General features: G+C 37.6%; 1 protein-coding gene across 6 annotated transcripts in view; it reads right to left on the bottom strand.

The window, feature by feature from the left end:
• The window catches only part of ARHGAP12 (Rho GTPase activating protein 12), a 116,810-nt gene extending 95,427 nt beyond the window's left edge, over positions 1–21,383 (bottom strand). For 4 of the 6 annotated variants that reach the window (XM_037037278.1, XM_037037276.1, XM_037037274.1 and 1 more), the window contains exons 1-2: positions 21,222–21,383; positions 255–289 (exon numbers count right to left, since the gene is read on the bottom strand). The gene's annotated coding sequence lies outside the window, so the exon portion shown is untranslated. The remainder of the gene's footprint in view (positions 1–254; positions 290–21,221) is intronic. The other 2 variants (XM_037037277.1, XM_037037275.1) reach the window with 1 other exon arrangement.
• Positions 21,384–22,801: the final 1,418 nt, after the last annotated feature.

Consider the following 22,801-nt stretch of genomic DNA (forward strand, 5'->3'; position numbering starts at 1 on the left):
TGAATATTCAATATACCAAAAAGTGTTTATCGGCACCCAGTACTGAAAGGGCATGGTAGTATTGTATGCCATACGTGCAGTAACTAAATCACTCCCCTAAGGACAAATACTCTTTGTAACAGATAAAACCATAAGCCCAGTGATAAATAAATTAGTGATGCATCTTCAGTAACTAAAATTCACTTTCTAGACAAACTACTTGAATAATAAATTTAATACAGTAATGCTCTTTCAAGAAATAAAAACAAACTTACCTTAGAAAAATAAATATCCAGTATCACATTTAAACCTATTAAAAAAATAAAGTTCATTAACTTTGGCCAGAATTGCTTAAAGAAAGTTATAAATACAATGTTGCTCACATTTTAGAAGCATTAACTTTGTGGCTATAAGCAACACAGTACAATTTCTTGTATCACACTGTGTTAGCACCACCCTCCAAACACAGGTATGCTTTACCACAGCCTCTCCTACTTCATTTCTGCATTGTCTCAATTTTATTTCTGCCCCTTATTTATATGACAGCATACTCTTTTAAACTTCTAGTAACATGAGAAACAACTTACAAATGTCAAAAGTTGTTGGGAGCATTTCCCCACAGATTACTTACTACCGTATTTTTAGAACTATAAGGCACACTGGACCATAAGATGCACGTAGGTTCCAGAGAAGAAAAATAGGAAAAAAACTTTTGAAGCAAAAAATGTGGTAAAATATTTAATAATCTGTGACCCTGCTCCACTGCCCCCTCCCCACCACAGTAAGTCAGGTAAGCTACATTTGTACTATAAGATGCACCCCCCTTCCTCCCAAATTGGGGGGAGTGTGTCTTACAGTCCAAAAAATACAGTAATTGTAAGTGGGGAAATATACCTTTACAATGGAGAGATCTGTTAAGTCATGAGCTTACTAAGGGGTCAAACTCAGCAACACCAACAGTATGACAGACAACATGATGCTACATGCCTCCTGATGTGATGTACTAAGATGTTACAATGTCACCTATATTGTACTCTTGTCAAAAAAAAGTTTAACTGTAGCTAATTATTAGGATACAAACAAATCCAGAATATGAGACATATTCAAAAGTGACTACAGACACACAACAAACAAATCCATGTGATGTTTTAATAGATACCTAAATCTTACAATATCAAAACTCACTTCCTGTCTCTAACTGACCCAGCCCTGGCAAATCTACATGGTCTTTTCCCTCACAGGAAATAGAAATTCTAACCTTCTAAATGTCCAGCCTTTGCTTTCGTGCATTACCAGGACATCAGTCACTATGTGCTTTAATCCTTTTACCTACATAAGTTTTTCACTACAACTTCTCAAAATTCCACACTGAAATACTTATCCTCGGTGATTTTTTTTTCTTTTCAGGAAATAACATAACTTAAGAAATACCTTCAAAGATAGTAAAACAAGTAAGGGAATCTACAGAATGTTACAGTAGCTCAGATACACTATACTGGTCATTTATCCATACGAATAGATAGAAGAAAAGTATGAAGAACAGTAAGTAAAATTGTGTGATTTTATGCTAGTCAGAGAGGGGCCGTAGGGTGGGGAGCAACAATGGGTTAAAGATCAGTCCATCTTCTATCTCTCTCACTGCCAGGCTTTATGACTACACCGTCCCCAGTGACAGAAGTTAATTAAGTATGAAGGGGGCATTCTTGAAAAAAGATAAAGTCATCAGTTCAACCACATTCAACATGAAACATCCTCTCTATAAAGTTTTACTTAAAGGCAATGAGAACTGGGATGACAGAGTAGTAGTCAAAAGACACCTATAAAAAAAGGTATTTAGATATCAAGGCAGACGGCATGAACAAGAGTGGACACAATATAGTAAGAGAATAGAACCTGTGATAGATTTCTAATACTGGGGTGGAGGACAGCAAATGAAACTGGGAAGCTCCTAAGAGAGACTAATAAAATTATAAACTTCCAGAAAATCGCACAGCAGGAATTATGTATTACAATCCAAGGTCCAGGAAAGCTAGATAAAATATAAATGAAAATAAAAGCCTTATTATACACTATGAAGTCAAAGAAAATCAAAATAATTATGGAGTAGCATTAAAAACTTATGTTTAAGTGAAAATCATCTGCAAATGTGTGAATAATTTGGATGCCCTATTTTTACTTAAAACATAAGCTGTATTAAAACAAATGTTCAAGCCCTGGCTGATATAGCTCAGTGGATTGAGCTCGGGCCTGTGAAGCAAAGGATCATGGTTCAATTCCCAGTCAGGGCACATGCCTGGGTTGCAGGCCAGTTCCCAGCAAGGGGCACATGAGAGGCAACCATATATTGATATTTCTCTCCCTCTCTCCTTCCCTTCCCCTCTAAAGATAAATAAATAAAATCTTTATTTATTTTAAAAAATGTTCATAGTTTTAAAATATTATAAAATAGTTCATAGTTTAAAATATTATAAAACTATGAAAAAATGTTCATAGTTTTAATTTTGGCTTGTTTCTTCTATTCCCAAAACTTGTGGATTCTTCTCTTTAGGTAGGTAGTAGGTTGAGCACTGTTTATCCTGGTATCCTCTCAAGTATTTTGGTCAGAATATTACTTATTTGATTACTAACTGAAATGTATCCTGTACTCCTTGCCACACTCCTACATCCACATTCATCACACACACAGACAACTACTAAGTACCTACCCACTAGTACATGTTAAGTTTTTGCATATCTAATGCCCAGTACCAACCAACTGCTTTTCTTTGCAGCTTTAAAAATATCCATGTAGAATTTTCATACATCTTACCATTCTTCCTCATGTTTCAACGAGAACAGATTTAATACCACTACTTACATCTTTAACTCCTCTTCCTCCAAATCAACTTCAGAGCTTTCAATCACGCTATTTTAAAATCTAATAGCCTCCTCCTTTCTGCCTGCCAATTTTTCTCATTTTCTTTCCTACCACAAATTATACAGCTCAGTAAATGTTATCTTCCTCCCCCAATACATCTGCTTTAATCAACTACATCTCTGAATATGGTATCCTTACTAAGTATATCAAAAAGTAAACAAGTAAACAAAATCGAAGAGATATATAGTAAGTGTATCCATAATTGGTAAGTTTACAATTAAGTCAAATATATATGTATAACCTACTTTGCAATTCCAGTACCATGAACAAAAAAATGTTAATAAAGCTCACATGCAGATATTAACCAACTTAAGAATAGCACAATTTAAGCACTGTGCTACAAGGAGTTTTAAAAGTACTTGTTTAAAATTAACCCCTATACAGGCCTCTGCTAAAGAAATCAGTTAAACTTAATGAGCACAACAAAAGTGTTAAGAGCAGTTCCAATGAAAGAAATTACTCAACTAAACAATTCTGTAAATTGTACACCTAACAAGACATTATAGTCATTAGAGAGCACTTAGAGTTTTTTCTTAATGTATGATCCCTGTTTTCTAAATTAAAAAGATATATAAGGCATATATTTGGGCCTAACAAAGTAAAGAAAAATACATTGATTAATATTATAAACTATTCTGGACACATGAAATAGCGAAACTGGAACAACAGAAAGCATACAGGAAATAATTGGGTAACTGGAAAGCACAGAGAACACAATCAGCTATAAACCAGTAAAGGAAACTCAAAACCAAGATGTAAATCTAACACAAAAATGAGGAAATAGCGAAAGGTATTTGGGGAAATAAGTATATTACAATAAAAAACCTATTTCCATGAGGTATTTTAGGAAGATTTGTGCCATGGAGTCTTTATCAGAAATGGGTGAATGTGAATTTTTGGATTATCAAAAGAATGGAGAAATCGTTCCAATTTAAAAAGGAAAAAATATGAGTGCAATTGGCAATGAATTTTTAGGGTTTTTTATTGTATTTTTCCCATTACCATTTATCCCCCCATCCCCTCCCTCTTTTACCTCCACCCATCCCCTCCCAACATTGGCCATGCTTGTCCATGTCCATGAGTATACTTTTCCTTTGTTGCTGAGTCCTTCCACCTGTTAACCACCCCCCTTTTATCTATGAGTCTATTTTCCTTGTTTAGTTTGTTCCCTAGATTCCATATATGAGGAAAAACACATGGTATTTTTGTCTTTCTCTGGCTGGCTCATTTCACTAAACGTAATGTTCTCCAAGTACATTCTTGCTGTTGCAAAGGGTAAAATTTTCTTTTCTTCGGCCAAGCAGTATCCCATTGTGTAAATGTATCATAGTTGTTTTATCCAATCATCTACTGATGGACACTTGGAACGCTTCCAGATGTTGGCTATTGTAATGAAAACTGCAATGAATAAAGGGGTGCTTACAGTCTTTCAAATTAGTGTTTTGGGTTTCTTTAGATAAGCTCCCAGAGGTGGAATCACTGGGTCAAAAGGCAGTTCCATTTTCGATTTTTTGAGGTATCTCCATACTGCTTTCCACAGTGGCTGCGCCAATCTTCATTCCCAACAGTGCAAAAGGGTTCCCCTTTCTCCACATCCTGGCTAGCACTTGCTTTCTGATGATTTGTTGATGAAAGCCATTCTGACCAAGGTGAGGTGATATCTCATTGTGGTTTTAATTTGCTATTAGAGACATTGAGCATCTTTTCTACTGGCCATCTGTATGTCCTCTTTGGAGAAGTGTCTATTCAGGTCCTCTGCCCATTTTTTAATTGGACTGTTTTGTTGATGTTGAGTTTTATGTTATTTATAAATTTTGGAAATTAACCCCGAATCAGTAAATATATTCTCCCATTCAGTGGGTTGTCTTTTTAGTTTGTTGATGGTTTCCTTTGCTGTGCAATAACTTTTTAGTATGAAGTAGTCCCATTTTTTGTTGTTGTTGTCCTGGCCTGAAGAGATATATCAGAAAGAGTATTGCTATAAGCAATGTCTGAGATTTTCCTGCCTATGGTTTCTTCTAAAAATTTTATGGTGTCGGGTCTAACATTTAAGTCTAATCCACTTTGAATTTATTCCTGTGTGTGGCGTAAGCAGGTGATCTACTTTCATTTTCTGCATGTACTGTCCAATTGTCCCAATACCATGTATCGAATAAACTATCTTTAGTCCACTGTATGTGCTTGCTCCCTCTGTCAAATAGTAATTGACTGTAAAGGCACAGGTTTATTTCTAGGCTCTCTAGTCTGTTCCACTCATCTATGTGTGTTTTTATGCCAGTACCATACTGTTTTGATTACTATGACCTTACAGTATAGCCTGATACTAGGTAGCATGATTCCTCCAAATCTGTTATTTTTCAAAATCAGTGTTGCCTTTTGGGAGGCTTTGGGGGTTCTGTATAAGTTTTTGAAATATTTGATCTAAATATTTGATATAAGTTTTGTGATATCTAGATAGGAGTTACACTGAATCTATGGAGTGATTTGGGTAGTATGGGCATTTTAATGATGCTAATTCTTCCTATCCATGAACATAGTACACACTCCCACTATTTGTATCTTCTTCAAATTCTTTCCTCAGTATTATGTAATTTTCTGAGTACAAGTTTTTACATCCTTTGTTAGGTTTATTCCTAGGTATTTTATTCTTTTTGAAGCAATTGTGAATAGGATTGTTTTCTTAATGTCCCTTTTTAATAGTTCATTATTGGCATATAAAAATGCAACTGATTTTTGGATATTAATTTTGCATCCTGCTACTTTACTGATTTATCAGTTCTATAGTTTCTTGTTGGAATCTTTAGGGTTCTCTATGTATAGAATCATACATAGAGAATGTAATTGGCAAATAAAATTTAACTTCTTCCTTTCCTATTTGAATGCCTCTTATTTCTTCCTGTCCCACTTCTATGGCTAGGACTTCCAGTACTATGTTGAAAAAGAGAGCTGAAAGCGAACATCCCCGTCTTCTTCCTGATCTTAAGGTGTACTTTTTCCCTGTTGAGTATGATGCTGGCTGTATGTCTGTCATATATGGTCATTATTATGTTTAGGTATTTCCCCTCTCTTCCCATTTTGCTGAGGGTTTTTATCATAAATGGGTGCTGGATTTTATCAAATGCCTTTTCTGTATTTATTGATGTGATCATGTGGTTTTTAGCATTCATTTTGTCTATATGGTGAACCACATTTATTGATTTGCAAAGGTTGTGCCAGTCTTGCATTCCTGGAATAAATCCCACTTGATCATGGTATATAATCTTTTGGATACATTGCTGTATTCAGTTTGCTAATACTTTGTTGATGATTTTAGCATCTATGTTCATCAGAGATATTGGCTTATAAATCTTTCTTTGTAGTATCTTTACCTGGTTTTGGAATTAGGATAATGCTGGCCTCACAAAATAAGCTTGGGAGTCTTGCCTCCTCTTGAATTTTTTGGAATAGTTTGAGGGGAGGTGATAGTTCTCAGAGTGTTTGGTAAAATTTCACCTGTGAAGCCATCTCATCCAGGGCTTTTATTTGTTGCAAGTTTTTAAATTACTGTTTCAATTGCACTAGATATAATGTTTATTCAGATCCTCTGATTCTTCCTGATATAGTTTTGAAAACTATGTTTCTAGGAATTTATCCATTTTGTCCAGGTTGTCCAATTGGTTGGCATGGAGTTGATCATATTTTCTTACAGTCCTCTGTATTTCTTCGGTGCCTTTTCTCCTCTTTCATTTCTGATTTTATTTATTTGTGTCCTCTTTTTTTCTTCATGAGGGGTTAAAAGTTTGTCAATCTTTTCATCTTTTAAAAAAAAACAGCTCCTGGATTCAATGATCTTTTGCATCAAGTTTTTAGAGTATATTTTGTTTACTTCTCCTCTGATCTTTATTTCCTTCCTTGTACTCACTTTAGGCTTTGCTTGTTGTTCTTTTTCAAGTTCCTTTAAGTATAAAGTTAGATTGTTTATTTGAGCTTTTTCTTGTTTCTTGAGATAAGGCTGTAATGCTATTAATTTCCCTCTTAGGCTTGTTCTGCAGATTTGGGTTGGTCATGTTCTCATTTTCATTTGTTTCAAGGTATCTTCTGATTTCTTCCTTGATCTCCCTGTTGACACATTTACTGTTCAATAACATGTTATTTAGCTTCCATGTTTTTGTTTATTTTTCAGTTTTCTTCTTGTGACTGATTTCTACTTTCATAGCATTATGGTCAGAGAAGATGCTTGATAGGATTTCAGTCTTCTCAAATTTATTGAGACTTGTTTTGTGTCCTAACATGTGGTTTATCCTAGAAACATTCTATTTGTAATTGAAAAGAATATATAATATATTCTGCACTTTAGGGTGAAATGCTCTGAAGATATCAATTAAATCTATCTGATCTAGTTTGTCATTTAAGGCCTGTCTCCTTGTTGACTGTCTGCCTAGATCTATCCATTGAAGTCAATGGGGTGTTAACATTTTCCTACTATGAGCTTAGTTCTATCCATCTCTCCTTTCATGCCCATCAAGATTTCCTTTACATATTTAGACACTTCTATGTTAGGTGCATAACTGTTTACTAGGGTCATATCCTCTTGTTTGTTTCCTTTTTCACTATGTGGTGTCCTTCTTTGTACCTTACTATAGCCTTTGTTTTAAAGTCTTGACAGATATAGTTTTGACAGATATATTTTGACAGATATAGTTTTCCCCAATGTTTTCCTTTCCTTTGCATGAAATATCTTTTTTCTATCCATTTGCTTTTAGTATGTGTGTTACCTTCTGTTTCAAGGTGGGTCCCTCAGAGACAGCATATACATGGATCTTGTTTTCTTATGTATTCAGCTACCCTGTATCTTTTCATTGGAGCATTTAAACCATTCACCGTATTTTTTGGACAATAAGACACACACCCCCTCCAATTTGGGAGGAATAATGGTTGTTAATGCTGCTGTTGAGTTCTGTTTGCATTTACATTTGGTGAAATATTATGTTGTTTATGTTATTGAATATTTTACCACATTTTTTGCTTCAAAAATTTTTCTCTATTTTCCTCTAAAACCTAGGTGCATCTTATGGGCTGAAAAATACAGTACCTTTAAAGTGATTATTGATAGACACGAATTTATTGCCATTTTATTTTTAACCCATTTTCCTTTGTTTTTCCTTCTTCTTAAAGCAAGCCCTTTAACATTTTTAGCAATACTGGTTTGGTGGTAACTAACTCCTTTAGACTTTTTTTTGTCTAGGAAGCTCCTTTTCATCCTTCAATTTTAAATTATAGCTTAGCTGGGTAAGTAGCCTTAGTTGTAGGTCCTTGCTTTTCATCACCTTGAATATTTCATGCCAATCCCTTCTGGCCCAAAATGTTTCTGTTGAAAAATCAGATGATATTTCTAATGGGAGCTCACTTGTAGGTAACTAACTGCTTTACTCTTGTGGCTTTTTCGTCATTTTTATTATGATGTATCTAGGTGGGGCCCTCTGATTTCCTGGACTTTTGCCTCTCTTTCCTTCACCAGGTTAGGGAGGTTTTCAGTCATTATTCCTTCAAATAGCTTATTGATCCCTTGCTCACTCTCTTCTCCTTCTGGCATCCCCATGATGTGGATGCTTCATGTTGTCCCAAAGGACCCTTAAACTCTCACTTTTTTAAGTTCTTTTTTCCTTTTGCTGTTCTGCTTGGGTGTTTATTTCTACATTTTCTTGCACATCACTGATTCAATCCTCTTCTTCATCTAACTGTTGATTCCTTCCACTGTATTTTTTATTTCAGATACTGCATTCTTTACTTTTGGTCCTTCGTTATGGTGTCTATGTCTTTTTCATGTTGTTACTAATTCTTACAATCATCACTTTGAACTCTATAACTGATAAATTGCTTGCCTTCCTTTCATTAGCTCTTGTTTCTAGACAATTCTCTTGTTCTTTCATTTGGGTCCTATTTCTTAGGCTTCACATTTTGGCTACCTCCTTGTGTTTATTTCTATGCATTAATTACATCTGCAAACTCTGGTGCTACCAGTGACTAACCTTGGGCAACCTGTTTGGAGCTACCAGTAATCTACAGCTTGTGACTCCCTCTTCTGGGCCCAGATGTGTATAGAAAGTACCAGGCTGCACACTAAGGCCAGCTTTTATAGGTACAGAGCCCAGAGAAGGGTCAGCTAAAGTCCCCAAGCTCCCAGAGATCTGCTTTCACCTGCAGGCCTCTGTTTGGCTTTATCAATGAAATTGCCTCCAACTGTACTCCTCAGCAGCCCTGCTTAAGCTCCACAGGGTGAAGTGAGAGGGATTCCTGCAGGTGAGGCTATTGCTCCCCACCAGGCTGATGCCACATGGAGGGGAGTGGTCTGCCTGAGAAAGGTGGCTTCTGCGATGTAAGAATGACTGAGCACAGGAATCCTGACAACTAGCCCTTCAGCTCTCCCCCCACAGCCACCAACTCCAGACTCTCTTCATGTGGCTCTGGTTTGCTCTGGCCTCCCTCTGCCGGAGCCCACGGTAAGTGACTGCAAATGAAATTTTGTGTGTTGACCCTTTAAGAGGCTCTCTGCATCTCTAGTCATCTCTCACTGGCAGACAGAAATTCCACTGCTTTTCACAGATGTATGTTATTTGGGTTTATTTCCAGGTTCTGTTGCTCTGGCTGGGAAGCCCAGCTTGGAGTTTAGACCCCACTCTTCTTAGCAGGAACCCTCTGAGTCACTGAAAAAAATCCCTCTGGAACTTCAGCTGCTGCCTGTTGGGAACCCAGCCAGCCCACCTCCGCACTTCCTACCAGTCTTGATGTGGTTTCTCCCACATGCCCTTGGTTATAAAGCTTTTCTCCAGCTAGTTAGTGTTCAGCTGGTTATTCATGATGGTTTTTCTATAATTTAGTTGTAATTCCAGTTTGGTCCTGGGAGGAGGGTAGTATAGCTTCCATCTCCTCTGCTACCATCTTTCCTCAGAAGAGGCAGTAAATTTTTAGATATACCCACCAAATGCATGATCAATGAAAGAAAATATTAAGTAGAAATTTATTAAAATTTAAAACTTCTGCTCTGTGAAAGACACTGTTAAGAGAATGAAAACACAAATGGCAGAAAGAGAAAATATTTGTAAAAGACATCTGATGAAGGACTTGTGTCCAAAATATACAAAGAAATCTTAAAACTAAACAAAAGAAACCAAAGTTTTTACATGGAATAAGGATCTGAGAAGACACATCATGAAAGAAAACATGGCAAATAAACACATGAAAAAATTATCAACATTATGTCACTAAGGAATTGCAAATTAAAACAAGACACCACTGCATATCCATTAAAATAGCTCAAGTCCAAAAACTGACAACACCAAATGCTAGTTAGGATGCAGACCAACTTTCACTTATTGCTGGTAGGAATGCAAAATGGTACAGCCACATCAGAAGACAGTTTAGCAATTTCTTACAAAGCTAAACATGGTCTTACCATATGATCTAAGCAATCACACTCCTAGGTATTTATCCAAATAAGCTGAAAACTTATTTCCACAAAAAGTTCTACAGCAAATGTTTATAGCAGCTTTATTTATAACTGCTAAAAACAGAAAACAACCAAGCTGTCTCACAATAGGAAACAGGGTAAACTGTAAGATTCCTTATAAAGGAGTATTATTCAGTGATAAAAAGAAATAGCTATCCAGCGGCGAACAGACACAAATAGAGCTTACATATATTTTGCTAAAGCGAAAGAAGTCAGTTTAAAAAGCCACATACTGAATGATTTCAATCATGATTTCACATACTTTATAAGGGATTTCAATGCCTTATAAGGGATTCTGGAAAAGTCAAAGCCAAAGAGACAATGGTTATTTGGAGTGGGACAAGAGGGAGTGTTTCATAGGTGAAGTGCTTGTCAAACCCATTAATCTTTTACAACACAAGATGTGAAATTCAATGTATGCAAATTGTTTAAAAAACTACTAGGAGGTCAGGGGAATCCCTGGAAGGAAAGCAGGCATGACATAACAGTATAACCAGATTACGAGCATATAGAACTCACTGAAAGGGAGGAAGAGAGATGATGACCTAATTTGTATTGTTTGGATACAATTGGATACAATTGGGGTCTATAAAAATGTAAGCAAAGAAACTACATGTAAGTACTGTTTTGTAATAATAAAAACATAATACATTCTGAAACTGCTATACACATATACTAGAACTGAATAGTTAAGTAAATAACATATGGGTGGTAGGAGCTAGATTTCACAATGTTGGACTAAAAGCAAGGAGAGAAGGCTAGAGTGATCCATGTGGTAATCGATTAGACTTGGAGACACCGGTATGAAACTCAATGAATTCCTTTTTAGTTCATCACAGGTACAGGTGATTATATTTTGAAAATTACAGATACATGTCTATACACTAATTAGTACGTGTGCTTCCTTGTTGTCAATAAAAAGGACACCCTAACAACAACAGGCACACCTAACATCCAGATTTGGTTTCTAACACCATTCTCCAAACAACAGAACCAAGGCTCTCTGGTGAAATGGCTGATTCTAGAACTGGGGGAAGAAATATACAAGATGAGCCTGAAGCATCTTGTGGTGCCATATTGACCCTCCTCCTCCCTCATCTGGATTTTAACTACAGTACTTGATTTAAATGCTTATCATTAGACAACTTTCTTTTTTTTTAATCCTCACCCAAGGACAGATTTATTGATTTTGGAGGAGGAAGAGAGAGAGGGGGGTGAGAGAGTGCAAGAGAAAATCAATGATAGAGAAAAACATCCATCAGCTGCCTTCTGCACGTGCCCTGACCAGGAATCCAACCCGTAACCTTTTGGTGTATGGAATGACACTCCAACCAACTGAGACTCCTGGTCAGGGCTAGACAATGTCTTAACTTTATCTCAAATTTAAAGTGACATCATGCATATCTGGTATTCAGACAAATATATGTTATGTTGCCCTACATTTAAATAATTTAAATAAATTCATGTTTCCTTTATTTTTTTACTTTTAAACACTTTATTTATAGAGAATATCATACTGCCTATATTTCTCACCAAAACACAAATTCCAATTATTTAAGAGGTACTAGAGTTTTCCATCACCTATGGTTGTTAAACCTTCAAAAATCATTGTAAAAATGATCTCATTTATGGAGATGCAAATACTGACCCAGTTAATATATAACAGATCAGAAAGTGAGAAGTCTATTGCATTCAAAAAAATTTCACAAGCTCAGTACTTTAGTAAAGAGACCTGATCAAGCTCCCTTTCAGACCAAAAAACAGTAAGCACTGAACTGGGTTTTAATCCCTTTGAGAGCCACTTACACAAACTAAGAGTTTTAACATGATGATGTAGGATACAAAGAAGATAGCCTATGAGGTAAAAACAAAAACAAGAGAAAATCAACAAAACCCCTTGAAATCAGTTAAAATGTCTGAAGAACAATAAGAATTTTCTTCTTGAGCAAAAAGATTAACTTTCTTTTCCTTCAGATTCTATTTAACCAAAAACTACTACCTACATGGACAACTGCTTCACAAGAATCTGTAAAAATACCCTATTTTGATGATCATTCTGCTTCTATAGTTTTCAGCTTCCTCTTTACTTCCTTCTGAATGCACTCCAAGCAACGGATTCTTCCTTCTATATCTCAACACCTGGGTCCTGTATTTCAATTTCTTAGTAGGAACTTTCTAAAATAATTGGTTTAAGAAACAGAAAGATATTGACTTTCTAAAAAATAGTTTGTATCATTTTGATCTTGCCTCTGTGGCATCTCACCACCCCTCACTCCTTGTAATAACAACACCTTGATTTTGCTCTGGGTAAACACCCATGCACAGTCCAGTCGCAGTCTATGATGCTATTCAAGGTGTTATACATTAATAAGAAAATGATAACCTTGGTCTTTATAAAGTTTAATATGATTTCTAGACCTCTAAAACTTACTCTAGAAGAAAAGCTTCATTCACATCACAACTGCACAACTCTACCGGCTACCCTGGCACAACTGCCCCAACCCCCACCCCCGCATATATGTCTCTGAAATTACACCCATTGCCCTCTCAAAGAAAAACCTCCGAAATGACTACTTACATTCAATCACGTTCAAATGTTTGCATAATCCCATGCTTTGAAAGAGATATAACCCACAAAACAAAGGTAAATACATATACACATGTGGTGATTATTAAGATTTGGCCCTTGCAAAGTACTAGTTGGACATCAGTAATTTACTTTAAAAAGACATATTCTTTATAATGCTTATATTATGCCAATCTTCTTCAAATTAACATTGAGGTAAGAAGCCCCACTGTAGGCAAAGGACTTGAGTACACAGATATACAAATGGCTGGCAAAAGCACGTGAAAAGATGCTCTACAAAAGAATTAGGGAAATACAAATCCAAACCACAATACAAAACCACTTCATATCCATTAAGATTCTGCTGTAAAACGACAGCAGCAAAAACCCAGAAATAACAAGTGTTGGTGAGGAGAAAAAAATTCTGTTTTCTGGATTGCTGGTGGGAATGTAGAACAGTGCAACCGCAGGGAAAACAGCATGAAATTTTTTCAAAGCATTAAAAATAAAATGACCATATGACCCAGCAATTCCACTTCTGGATATACATCCAAAAAAGAATTGAATGCAGGGACTTGAACAGATATACGAACACCCATGTCTGCGGCAGCAATATTCACAACAGCCAAAAAGGCTGATGCAAATCTAATATCCAGAGGAGGATGAAGAGCTAGAAAAAGGGGGGCTTTATGTATATGAAATAGTATAAGTATATATATCATCACAATAAAAAGTCACTGGAAAACACCAGTCTACCCAAAACCCACAAAGGTCACTAACATCGTTGTACAGCTTCTACAGATCCTCCTTCAATGTAAATACAGGGTGGAGCAAAAGCAGGTTTACAGTCGTTAGTACATGAGACACAGTTTATCCTTGTGTTACTGCTTATTTATTATTGTATCATTTTCCATATGAACAACTGTAAACCTACTTTTTCCCCACCCTGTATTAAAAGCAAATAAACACAAATAATGAACTATACTACAAATACCTCAGAGCTTTCTGTCCTCTACTGGAAAAAAAGAAAACACTCCATGATTCTTAACTTTTATTCAAATTTAAATTATTTTACAAAATATTAAAAACCTAATAATGCAAATTAAAACCAAAACAACATATCACCACAAGCCAACTACAACAGATAAGGGTATTTTCTTCAAAGACAACACAAAGTGCTAACAAGGATATCAACAACAAGAAGCCTCAAACAGTCCTAGTGGGAATGTTAAATGGTACAGCCTGCTCAGTAGGTTTCTTATAAACATGTATTTTCCTTAGACTCTTATCTTGGGCCATGAAAGAAATCTCAATACATTTTAAAAAACTGAAATCATAGAAAGTGTTTTCTCTGACAATTAAATTAAATGATAAATTAATAAAAAGATGTCTTAAAATTCCAAAATTTGTTAAGAATCTAAAAAACACTTTTCTAAATAACTCAGTGGTCAAAGCAGAAATTAAACAGAAAATGTGAACTGAATGAAAATGAAAACATGAAATCTCAAGATTTGTTGGATGCAGCTAAGTAATACTTAGAGAAAATGTATAGCACTAAATGCCTGTATTAGGAAAGAAAAAGGCCCTGGCTGGCGTAGCTCAGTGGATTGACTGCAGGCCTGCGAACCAAAGGATTGTGGTTCAATTCCCAGTCAAGGCACATGCCTGGGTTGCAGGCCAGTTCCCAGCTGGGGATGCACGAGAGGCAACCATACATTGACATTTCTCTCCCTCTCAACTTCCTTTCCCCTCTAAAGATAAATAAATAAAATATTAAAAGAAAAAAGAAAAAGATGTCAAATCGATGGCATAAGCTTCCACTCTAAAAAACTAAACAGAGAAAAATAAACCCAAAGCAAGCAGAAAAAAGGAACATGATAAAGATCAGGGTAGAAATCAATAAAAGAGAAAACAGCAAAATGTTTGAGGAAATAAATGAAACCAGAAGCTGGTTCTTCAAGTAGGTCAGTAATACTGATAATCCTTTAGCCAAATTGATCAAAAACAAATGAGAAAAAACACAAATTACCAATATCAGGAATAAGACAAAGGACATAACTACAGATTAAGACATCAAAAGGAAGATAATGTCATAATTTTTATGCCAATAAACTCAACAACTTAGATGAACTGGACAAATTTCTTGAAAGACATTACCGAAGCTTACTTAAGAAACAGAAAATCCAAAGAGCCCTGTATCTATTAAAAATATTCAATCTGTCTTTAAAAATCATCCCACAAAGAAAACTCCTGGCTCGGATGGCTTCACTGGTGATTTACCAAAAGTGTAAAGAAGATAATTTAACTTCAATACAAACCTCTCAAAGAAAACTGAAAGAGGGAAAACATCCCAACTCATTCTATGAGATTAGTGTTATCACAACAGCAAAGCCAAAAACATTGTAAGAAAGAAAATCTAAAGCTCAATATTCCTCATGAACACATACGTCCAACAAACAACTCATATTTAGAACATATGAAGAACTGTACATGTCAATAACACAAATAATCCAATAAAATGGGCAAAAGATATAAACATCCAAAGATAGATAATAAGCCCATAAAAAGATGCCCCAAATCTTGAGTCATTAGGAAAATGCAAATGAAATCCACAAAGAAATAATACTACATATCTACTAGAATGGCTAAAGTTTAAAAGACTGATAACACTACTGTTTTTGAGAATGTGAAGCAACCAGAACTCTCACTGCTGATGGGACTGTAAAACAGTAAAAGTACTTTGGAAAACAGGTTCTTTTTGTTGTTGTTATAAAAGGTTTTATTTATATTATTTTTATAGAGAGGGGAACGGAGTGAGAAAGAGAGGGAGAGAAATATCAAATGGTCGCCCCTCGTGCATCCCCAACTGGGGATGTGACTTGCAACCCAGGCATGTGCCATGACTGGGAATTGAACCAGCAACCCTTTGGTTCACAAGCTGATGTTCAATCCACTGAGCCACACCAGCCAGGGTTGGCAGGTTCTTAAATGTTTAAATGTGTATCTACTATACGATACAGGGATTATACTCCTAGGGATTTACCCAAAAGAAATGACAACACAAAGACCTGTATGTGAATGTCCACAGCAGCTTTATTTGTAATAGCCCCAAATTGGGAACAATCCAAATGTTCATCAGCAGGTGAGTGGATAAACTAATTGCAGTATACTTACATATGGGTCTATCACTCACAAAAAAAAAACAAAAAAACACTAAAACCTACTGATACACTCAAAAAACTGGATGAATCTCAAAATTATTTTGCTGAGTGAAAAAAATCCAGACAAGATAGAGTGCATACTACAAAAATTCTATCTGCATAAAATTCTAGAAAATATAATCCATAGTGACAGGAAGCAGATCAAAAGTCGCCAGGGAACAGGACAATGAATTACAAAGAGGTTCAAGAGAAATTTTCTTTTTGGGGGGAGGTGATAAATGTTCATTATCTTAATAATAGTGATAAGGGTAAGCATTTCACAGGTATACACATGTGAAAACCTATCAAATTGGACACTTAAATATTATACAGCAATTATGCCTCAATAAAGCTGTTAAACAAAACCCTAATAATACAAATTAAAATTCCCAGATATCACTACCCCCCTGCTAGAATGGAGTTAAACCTATACATTTGTATTCAGTAAGGATAACACCAACTGAACTCCCATTCACTGCTGGTGGGAATGTAAAATGATACAGCCACTTTGGAAAATATTTTGGCAATTTCTTATAGACATACATTTACCATATGACGTAGCAAATCCTCTTCTAGGTATTTAGCCAAGAGAAAAAAATAGTTAAGTCCATACAAAGGCCTTACAATGGACATTCATAACAGCTTTATTCATAAGAGTAAGAAACTGGAAATGACCCAAAGGCCTATCATCTGGTGAATGCCTAAACAAATATCTGTAAAATAGGAAACAATACAAACCCCAAAGATCCTTGTGAGAATGTAAAGAGAAAATGAGGGGAAAAAGTAAGCTATAAAGCTTGATAGCATCACACTAAACACTGCTTACTCAAGGAAGCAAAGTTGTGACAGAAAAGTACTCACAAATCATACTTGTAGCTTTCTATGTCTGGTTTGATTCACTCAGAATAATGCTTTTGAGACTCATCCATGTTGGCATAGGGATCTGTACTCCTTATTGCTGGTTTAATGTATTTTAGTGTATACATTATATCTCAATAAAATTGAATTTTTAAATAACCACTAATATATATAGCAAAAATAGAGGTAATTTTCAACCAACTTTTGAAGATATCACTTTCTAAATTCTCCTGTAGTAAAAGGAAAGAGCATATAACTCACTGTCAGAAGCCTGAAATCTGTATCTAGGATTTGACATATATCAGCTCTCAAACCCCAAGCATCTTCACTTATTTGGAAAACAAAGAAAACAACTTTAAAAGATCCTTGTTAAAATGAAAAGAGAAAAATACTTTATAAACTACAAGGGCTGATACAGAGTATCTACACTAATCATTGCTTACTCAAAGAAGCAAAGTTCTCAGAGTAGAAAAATACTCAAAATTAACTTATGGCTTATGACATCACTCCCTCTTGCTAGTAGCTATGTGACCTACGTCACAGAACCTCTCTGAGCCTCAGGGTTTTCTTTTCCATTTGTGAAACAAAGCTTATTAGTAGGACATTCCACATACTGGGATAATTAAAGTAGATATGTGCAGAGCACATGGTATAATGCCTGACACATGGTAAGTGTCTTACAAGTTTTGGCTCTATTACAAAAATACTATTATTACCCTACCCACCATAATGCTAGCCTCCATCCTGTCACCCAAGCTACAGTAGTGTGGGTCATGTTATGGATCTAAATCACTACTCCTCAAAAAAAATGTTTTAATTTTAATTTTTTATTTTAGAGACAAGGGAAAGGAGGGAAAAAACATTTATGTGAGAAACATCAACTGGTTGCCTCCTGTATGCGCCCAGACCTGGGACTGGAACTGCAGCCCAGGCCTGTGCCCTGACCAACTTCCATGCTGCAAATGGGATCACCTGGGGAACTACTACTTTAGAAACACACACAAACACATTTTATTTTCAATGAGTGAAGTTTACAGAATCATTGCCAAGACAGTACCCAGAGTTCCCCATCTACCCTATCCACTTACATTAGTATGCTGTGTTTGTCATACTCCATGAACAATACTGATAAAAATGTTGATACTTATTCAGACTAGTTTTTCCCTAAAAATTTTTTTCTGTTCTAAGATCCCATTCAGAATACCACATATACATTGTGTAGTCATATTCTGTAGCTTTCAAAATACAAATAACTGAAACCCAGATATTCTAAAGCATATGAGATAGGGCCCCAAAATTTACATTTCTAACAAATTCCAAAAGGTTGCAGATGTGGCCAATCTAAAATAAACTTAACATAGCACTGAGCTGAATTCTAGACACCAGACCTGTGCTACCAGCCACTAGCCAAATATGGCTACTGAGCATTTGATGTGAAGCTAATCCAAACAGAGATGTGCTGTAAAATGCATATGCCACTTCGAAGACTTAATCCAAAAAAAAGGGAAAAAAGAACGTAAAATATCTTATTAATAATTTCATATGGATTATATGACAAAATGATATAAATTTATTGTACTTGGGCTTCTTCCACTTTTTTACTTCTATCATGTAGCTACTTAAAACTTCAAAATTACACAGATGACAGCATTTATTTCTACTGGACAGCAGTGATCTGTGTTCTGGGCAGAAGAGCAGCACGGGTGTCATCTGGGGGCTTGTTAGAGTTCAGGTGATTTCCATGCACACTGAAGTCTGAGAAGCACTAGATTACCAACAGGGGAGGGGCACGTAGAAATGTCAGCATTTGCAGTTCAGGTCAAAGGAAAAACTGTATCAACAGCAAACTGAAACTGCAGGATATTTATTAAGTCAATACAAGTAATAGGAAAATGGCTGAATCACTGCAAAGCCATCCACAAATGAGGAAGTGGCACAATCAGACCTGTTAACAACTGAAAAAAAGACAAACCACAAAGATAGTGGCCAGATGGGTACCTCAAAAGAGCATTATTTGAAAAGCAGAATTTGACGTACAATGATGCTATATGGTAGTATCATACATTTTCACATCTGATTCATTCTACAAGACAGTACATATTGCAATTTTTGCAACATACAATTAAAACTGTTATAAAGGTTCTGTATAAAAACTTCACTTTTCTCCCCCACTATTTATCATAAATTATAATGCCTGATCTAGGCAGATACACCTTAAGCTGCTTTTTCCTAGTACCAATTTTCTCAGATAAACAAAATATTAGTACTATCATTTAATAATTTTACAAAATGTCATATTCACTGGTTTAGTCAACTTAAAAATTCTATTAGCCTTTTATTCTCAGAAATGTCAACTGAGTAACTTAAAGTACTTAAATTTGTAAAGTCCACTTTCTATCTACCTTTTACAAAAAGCACTCAACAGATACTTTCCAATTAATGGGAAAAAAGCCAAATGATTAATTACAAATAATATGCTGCTTTTCTACAGCATTTAGATGTTTAGTTGTGAATCACAACTGGCGTAGTAAAAAATATATATAAAGTTATGTAAAATATTGACTACATACAGACATTAACGCATACAGGCGGCACTAAGAATGAGTGAGTTAGCAATCTTCTCTGACTCCTATGATTGACAAAGTACAAACAGGTATCTATCAACAAAGACTGGGGCATATCCATACGCACACCCGATCTGTTACAGTACTTTTCCCACAAAGAAACACCTCCAAAGCAGCAGAGCTACATGCGACCATGGGTCACATGTATGTGCCCAGCCCGTCTGACCCTGGAGATTGCACGGCTCGGGGTCAAGTCTTTATAGCCTACTTTCAGTCACTACTCTGGGATCCTAATTCCTGTTCTGCAATGGTTCCAGGAGCATTTTTAAAACAAAGAGAAAGGAAAATAGTAACAACAGCAGCGAGGCCAAAAAAGGTATAGAAAATTGACCCATTCTCTAATACATCCTCCTGAAGATCATGTAGGTCATGTAAGGAGTACTGGATACGAACAAATACATCTCCAGGCCACCATTTCCCAACTTTTAAGTCTGAAAGAGGCGTGGCTAGGGACAATACACTTTTTAATAACCTTTCACTGTAACTTCCAAGTTCTCACCTTTAGAAATGGCTGGGAAAATCTGAACCAAAACGCAAGTGACTCCTCATTTAATGCTCCTCCACATTGCCTCCCCTTACAGCAATATGTGCATAAATGGTCAATAAAACTACTTCCATATGTCATTATTACCCATAAGGCAATAGGACTGTTAACAGCCTATTCCCACGACACACACTTCACTTGAAATGATATTAGAACTTCCATAAAGATATGCTTTAAACATTTTGCTTTCTGAGCTTTTGCAAATGCATTTAAAACCGCTGCTGTATCCAGAAGGAAAACATCACACGCCTCTTAAACTAAAGGCTATTTAAAGGCTGTGCCTATTTCTCTAATGATAACCGTGTGCATATTTCTTCTCAGAGGGTCTGCAGTAACAAAAAATTTAGGGCAGTTGACTGTCTTGGAAAACGATCAGTACCCTAAGATGGGAGGGGGGCAGCATGCTTGTAAAGACGATGCTTTAAATTCAAGGACTTTGAGGAGATTCCTTCCATAAGAGTTGAAGAGTAACAAATATCTAGTCAGCAGGGGTGGGGCACCTCTAAAGACTGCAGAGATGAAAGTGCCCAGTTTAAGGTCAACAGTCCAGTAATGGAGGCCCTAGGTGGGATCCCTGGATGGGTGGAGGTTTAAACACCCTACAACACGTAGGGAGGGGCACACGCAGCAGCAGGAGGCAAGGAAGGAGGGCGGCACCAGCCCGTCTTTAACACACACACACACACAGGCACACACACACACGCACACGCACACGACTCCCTCCTTCTTGGGGGCGGGGCGGGCACTGCTGCCCGCACACAGGAAGTCTGGAAACCGGGGGGACTAAGGAGCCACAACTTCTAGACATTCAAACCCTCTCGACTACGTCAGCTCCTAACCTAGCAACAGCCCCTTTAAAGCTCCGAGCCCACTTTCGCGCCCCGGTCCCCCAGACAGCCCTTACAGCCCTTTCGGCCTCACCTCGCGCGCACCTCGGCACCCCCAACTCCACCGCCCTCGGAGGACTCAGCTCCGGCCCCTGAGTGCCTTTGTGCAGCGCCCCACCAACCTGTCCTCGCACGCGGGGCCCCGCACCCGCCACCTTACCGAAGCCACGGCGGCCTCGGGCAGGCAGCGGCCTCTCCTCCGGGCAAGGGGGCTGCAGGACGCTGAATTGAGCCTGAAGGCAACCGCGACAGGCCGGTTCCCGCAGGCTAGTCTCCGCGGGAGGGTAAGTTCCAGGGCAGTCGGAGCGCGCCGGCGCGGGGGCGGGGCGGGGGCGGGTCACGTGCCCGTGAGGGGCGGGGCTCAAAGCACGTGACAACCGAGGAAGAGCGGAGAGAATCGGACTTGCTAATCCAGGAGAGGGGGGGGGGGCCGAGGGCCTGGAGCAGGAGGGAGCTGGAAAGTGAGTGGGCGTAAGCACTTGGTAAACATGAAGTGGGAAGTGCTGAGAAAACGCTCGTGGGGAAAATGAGGGAAGAGCCAAATGGAAACAGACTGAGGGCTAGCGGCAAGAATGGAGCCCAGGGAAGACAGTGGGGCGGTGGTCCTTATGCGATCCCGTCCTCGGCCCACTGGCCTGCTGGGAGCTGTTGCTGAGCGAGGTCAGCGGTTCACGGCCCCCAAATCCTCCGGAGACTCGGAAAAAGTGCTACCTCAAAAGGACAACATGGAACTCTGGAGGCATTGAGTCCATCACCCGACCCATGTGGAGCTGTCCTTTGCCGGAGCCACCCGGCACTCCTGGGCCAGCTGTGCACACTCAGCGCGGAGGAGGCCCCTGGGACCCAGCAGCATCGGCTCCTGGGACTGGCGGCAGCAGACCTGCCTGACCACTCATCCTCAGCGCTCAGCCATTCATAGGGCCTGCTGCGTGCACGCCCCACAGAGGCTACAGTGTCATTGCCCAAAGTCATTCTAGTTTGCACTGTTTGTTATGTGGCAACCCAGAATCCAGAAGGCAGAGCGCTAAAAGTTTTTCTTGGTGGACTAAAAATCTGGAAAGACACCTGGATTCTACCATTGCCACTTCACCCTTCCCGACCTCAGCAATTAAAGGGACATGTTAACGAAACTCGAAAGTCCTAAAATTCAATGACTGAAAAACATAAGTGATAAGCAATTAGGACCTCAGAAATCACTCATTCAGTAACCAGTTGTTGATTGTGGCTTTTATGGTGCCGAGATGAAATTTTAATAATGAGGGAGCTGCCAAGATGTTATTCAAGAGACACTCAATGGAATTAGCTCTTTTCTGTTCTTCACCTCATACTCGAAGATGCCATTGTGTCTGGCTTCCTTATCATAAGTGAAACTACCAATTGTTCTTTAAAGGTTGCTAGGAATCCAGTGGGACATTGGTAACACTATTTAAAAGTTGTAGTTTACCACCTTCTAATAAAATTAAATCTAATGAAGGGCTAAAGTTTTAAGATACTGTCCTCTTAGAAAGGAAAAATACTTAAAATAAGTCTGAGACCATATTTTCTCTGTCATTGTACTTGCTACCACCTTTTCCTTGGCACCGATGGTCTTTTCTGTCTCCCTCAGTTTCTAATGTGTTGCCATTTCTATTCCCTTATTCAGCATACTGAGCATTGTTGCTGTATGCTTTGAATATTTTTATGGAATCTTTTGACATCTTTCTAGAGCCCAAACAAGGACAGACTGCAAAAAGGAAACTG

The sequence above is a fragment of the Sturnira hondurensis genome, unplaced genomic scaffold (assembly GCF_014824575.4).
Source record: "Sturnira hondurensis isolate 20B ecotype Veracruz unplaced genomic scaffold, ASM1482457v3 Scaffold0022910, whole genome shotgun sequence".
Lineage (NCBI taxonomy): Eukaryota > Metazoa > Chordata > Mammalia > Chiroptera > Phyllostomidae > Sturnira > Sturnira hondurensis.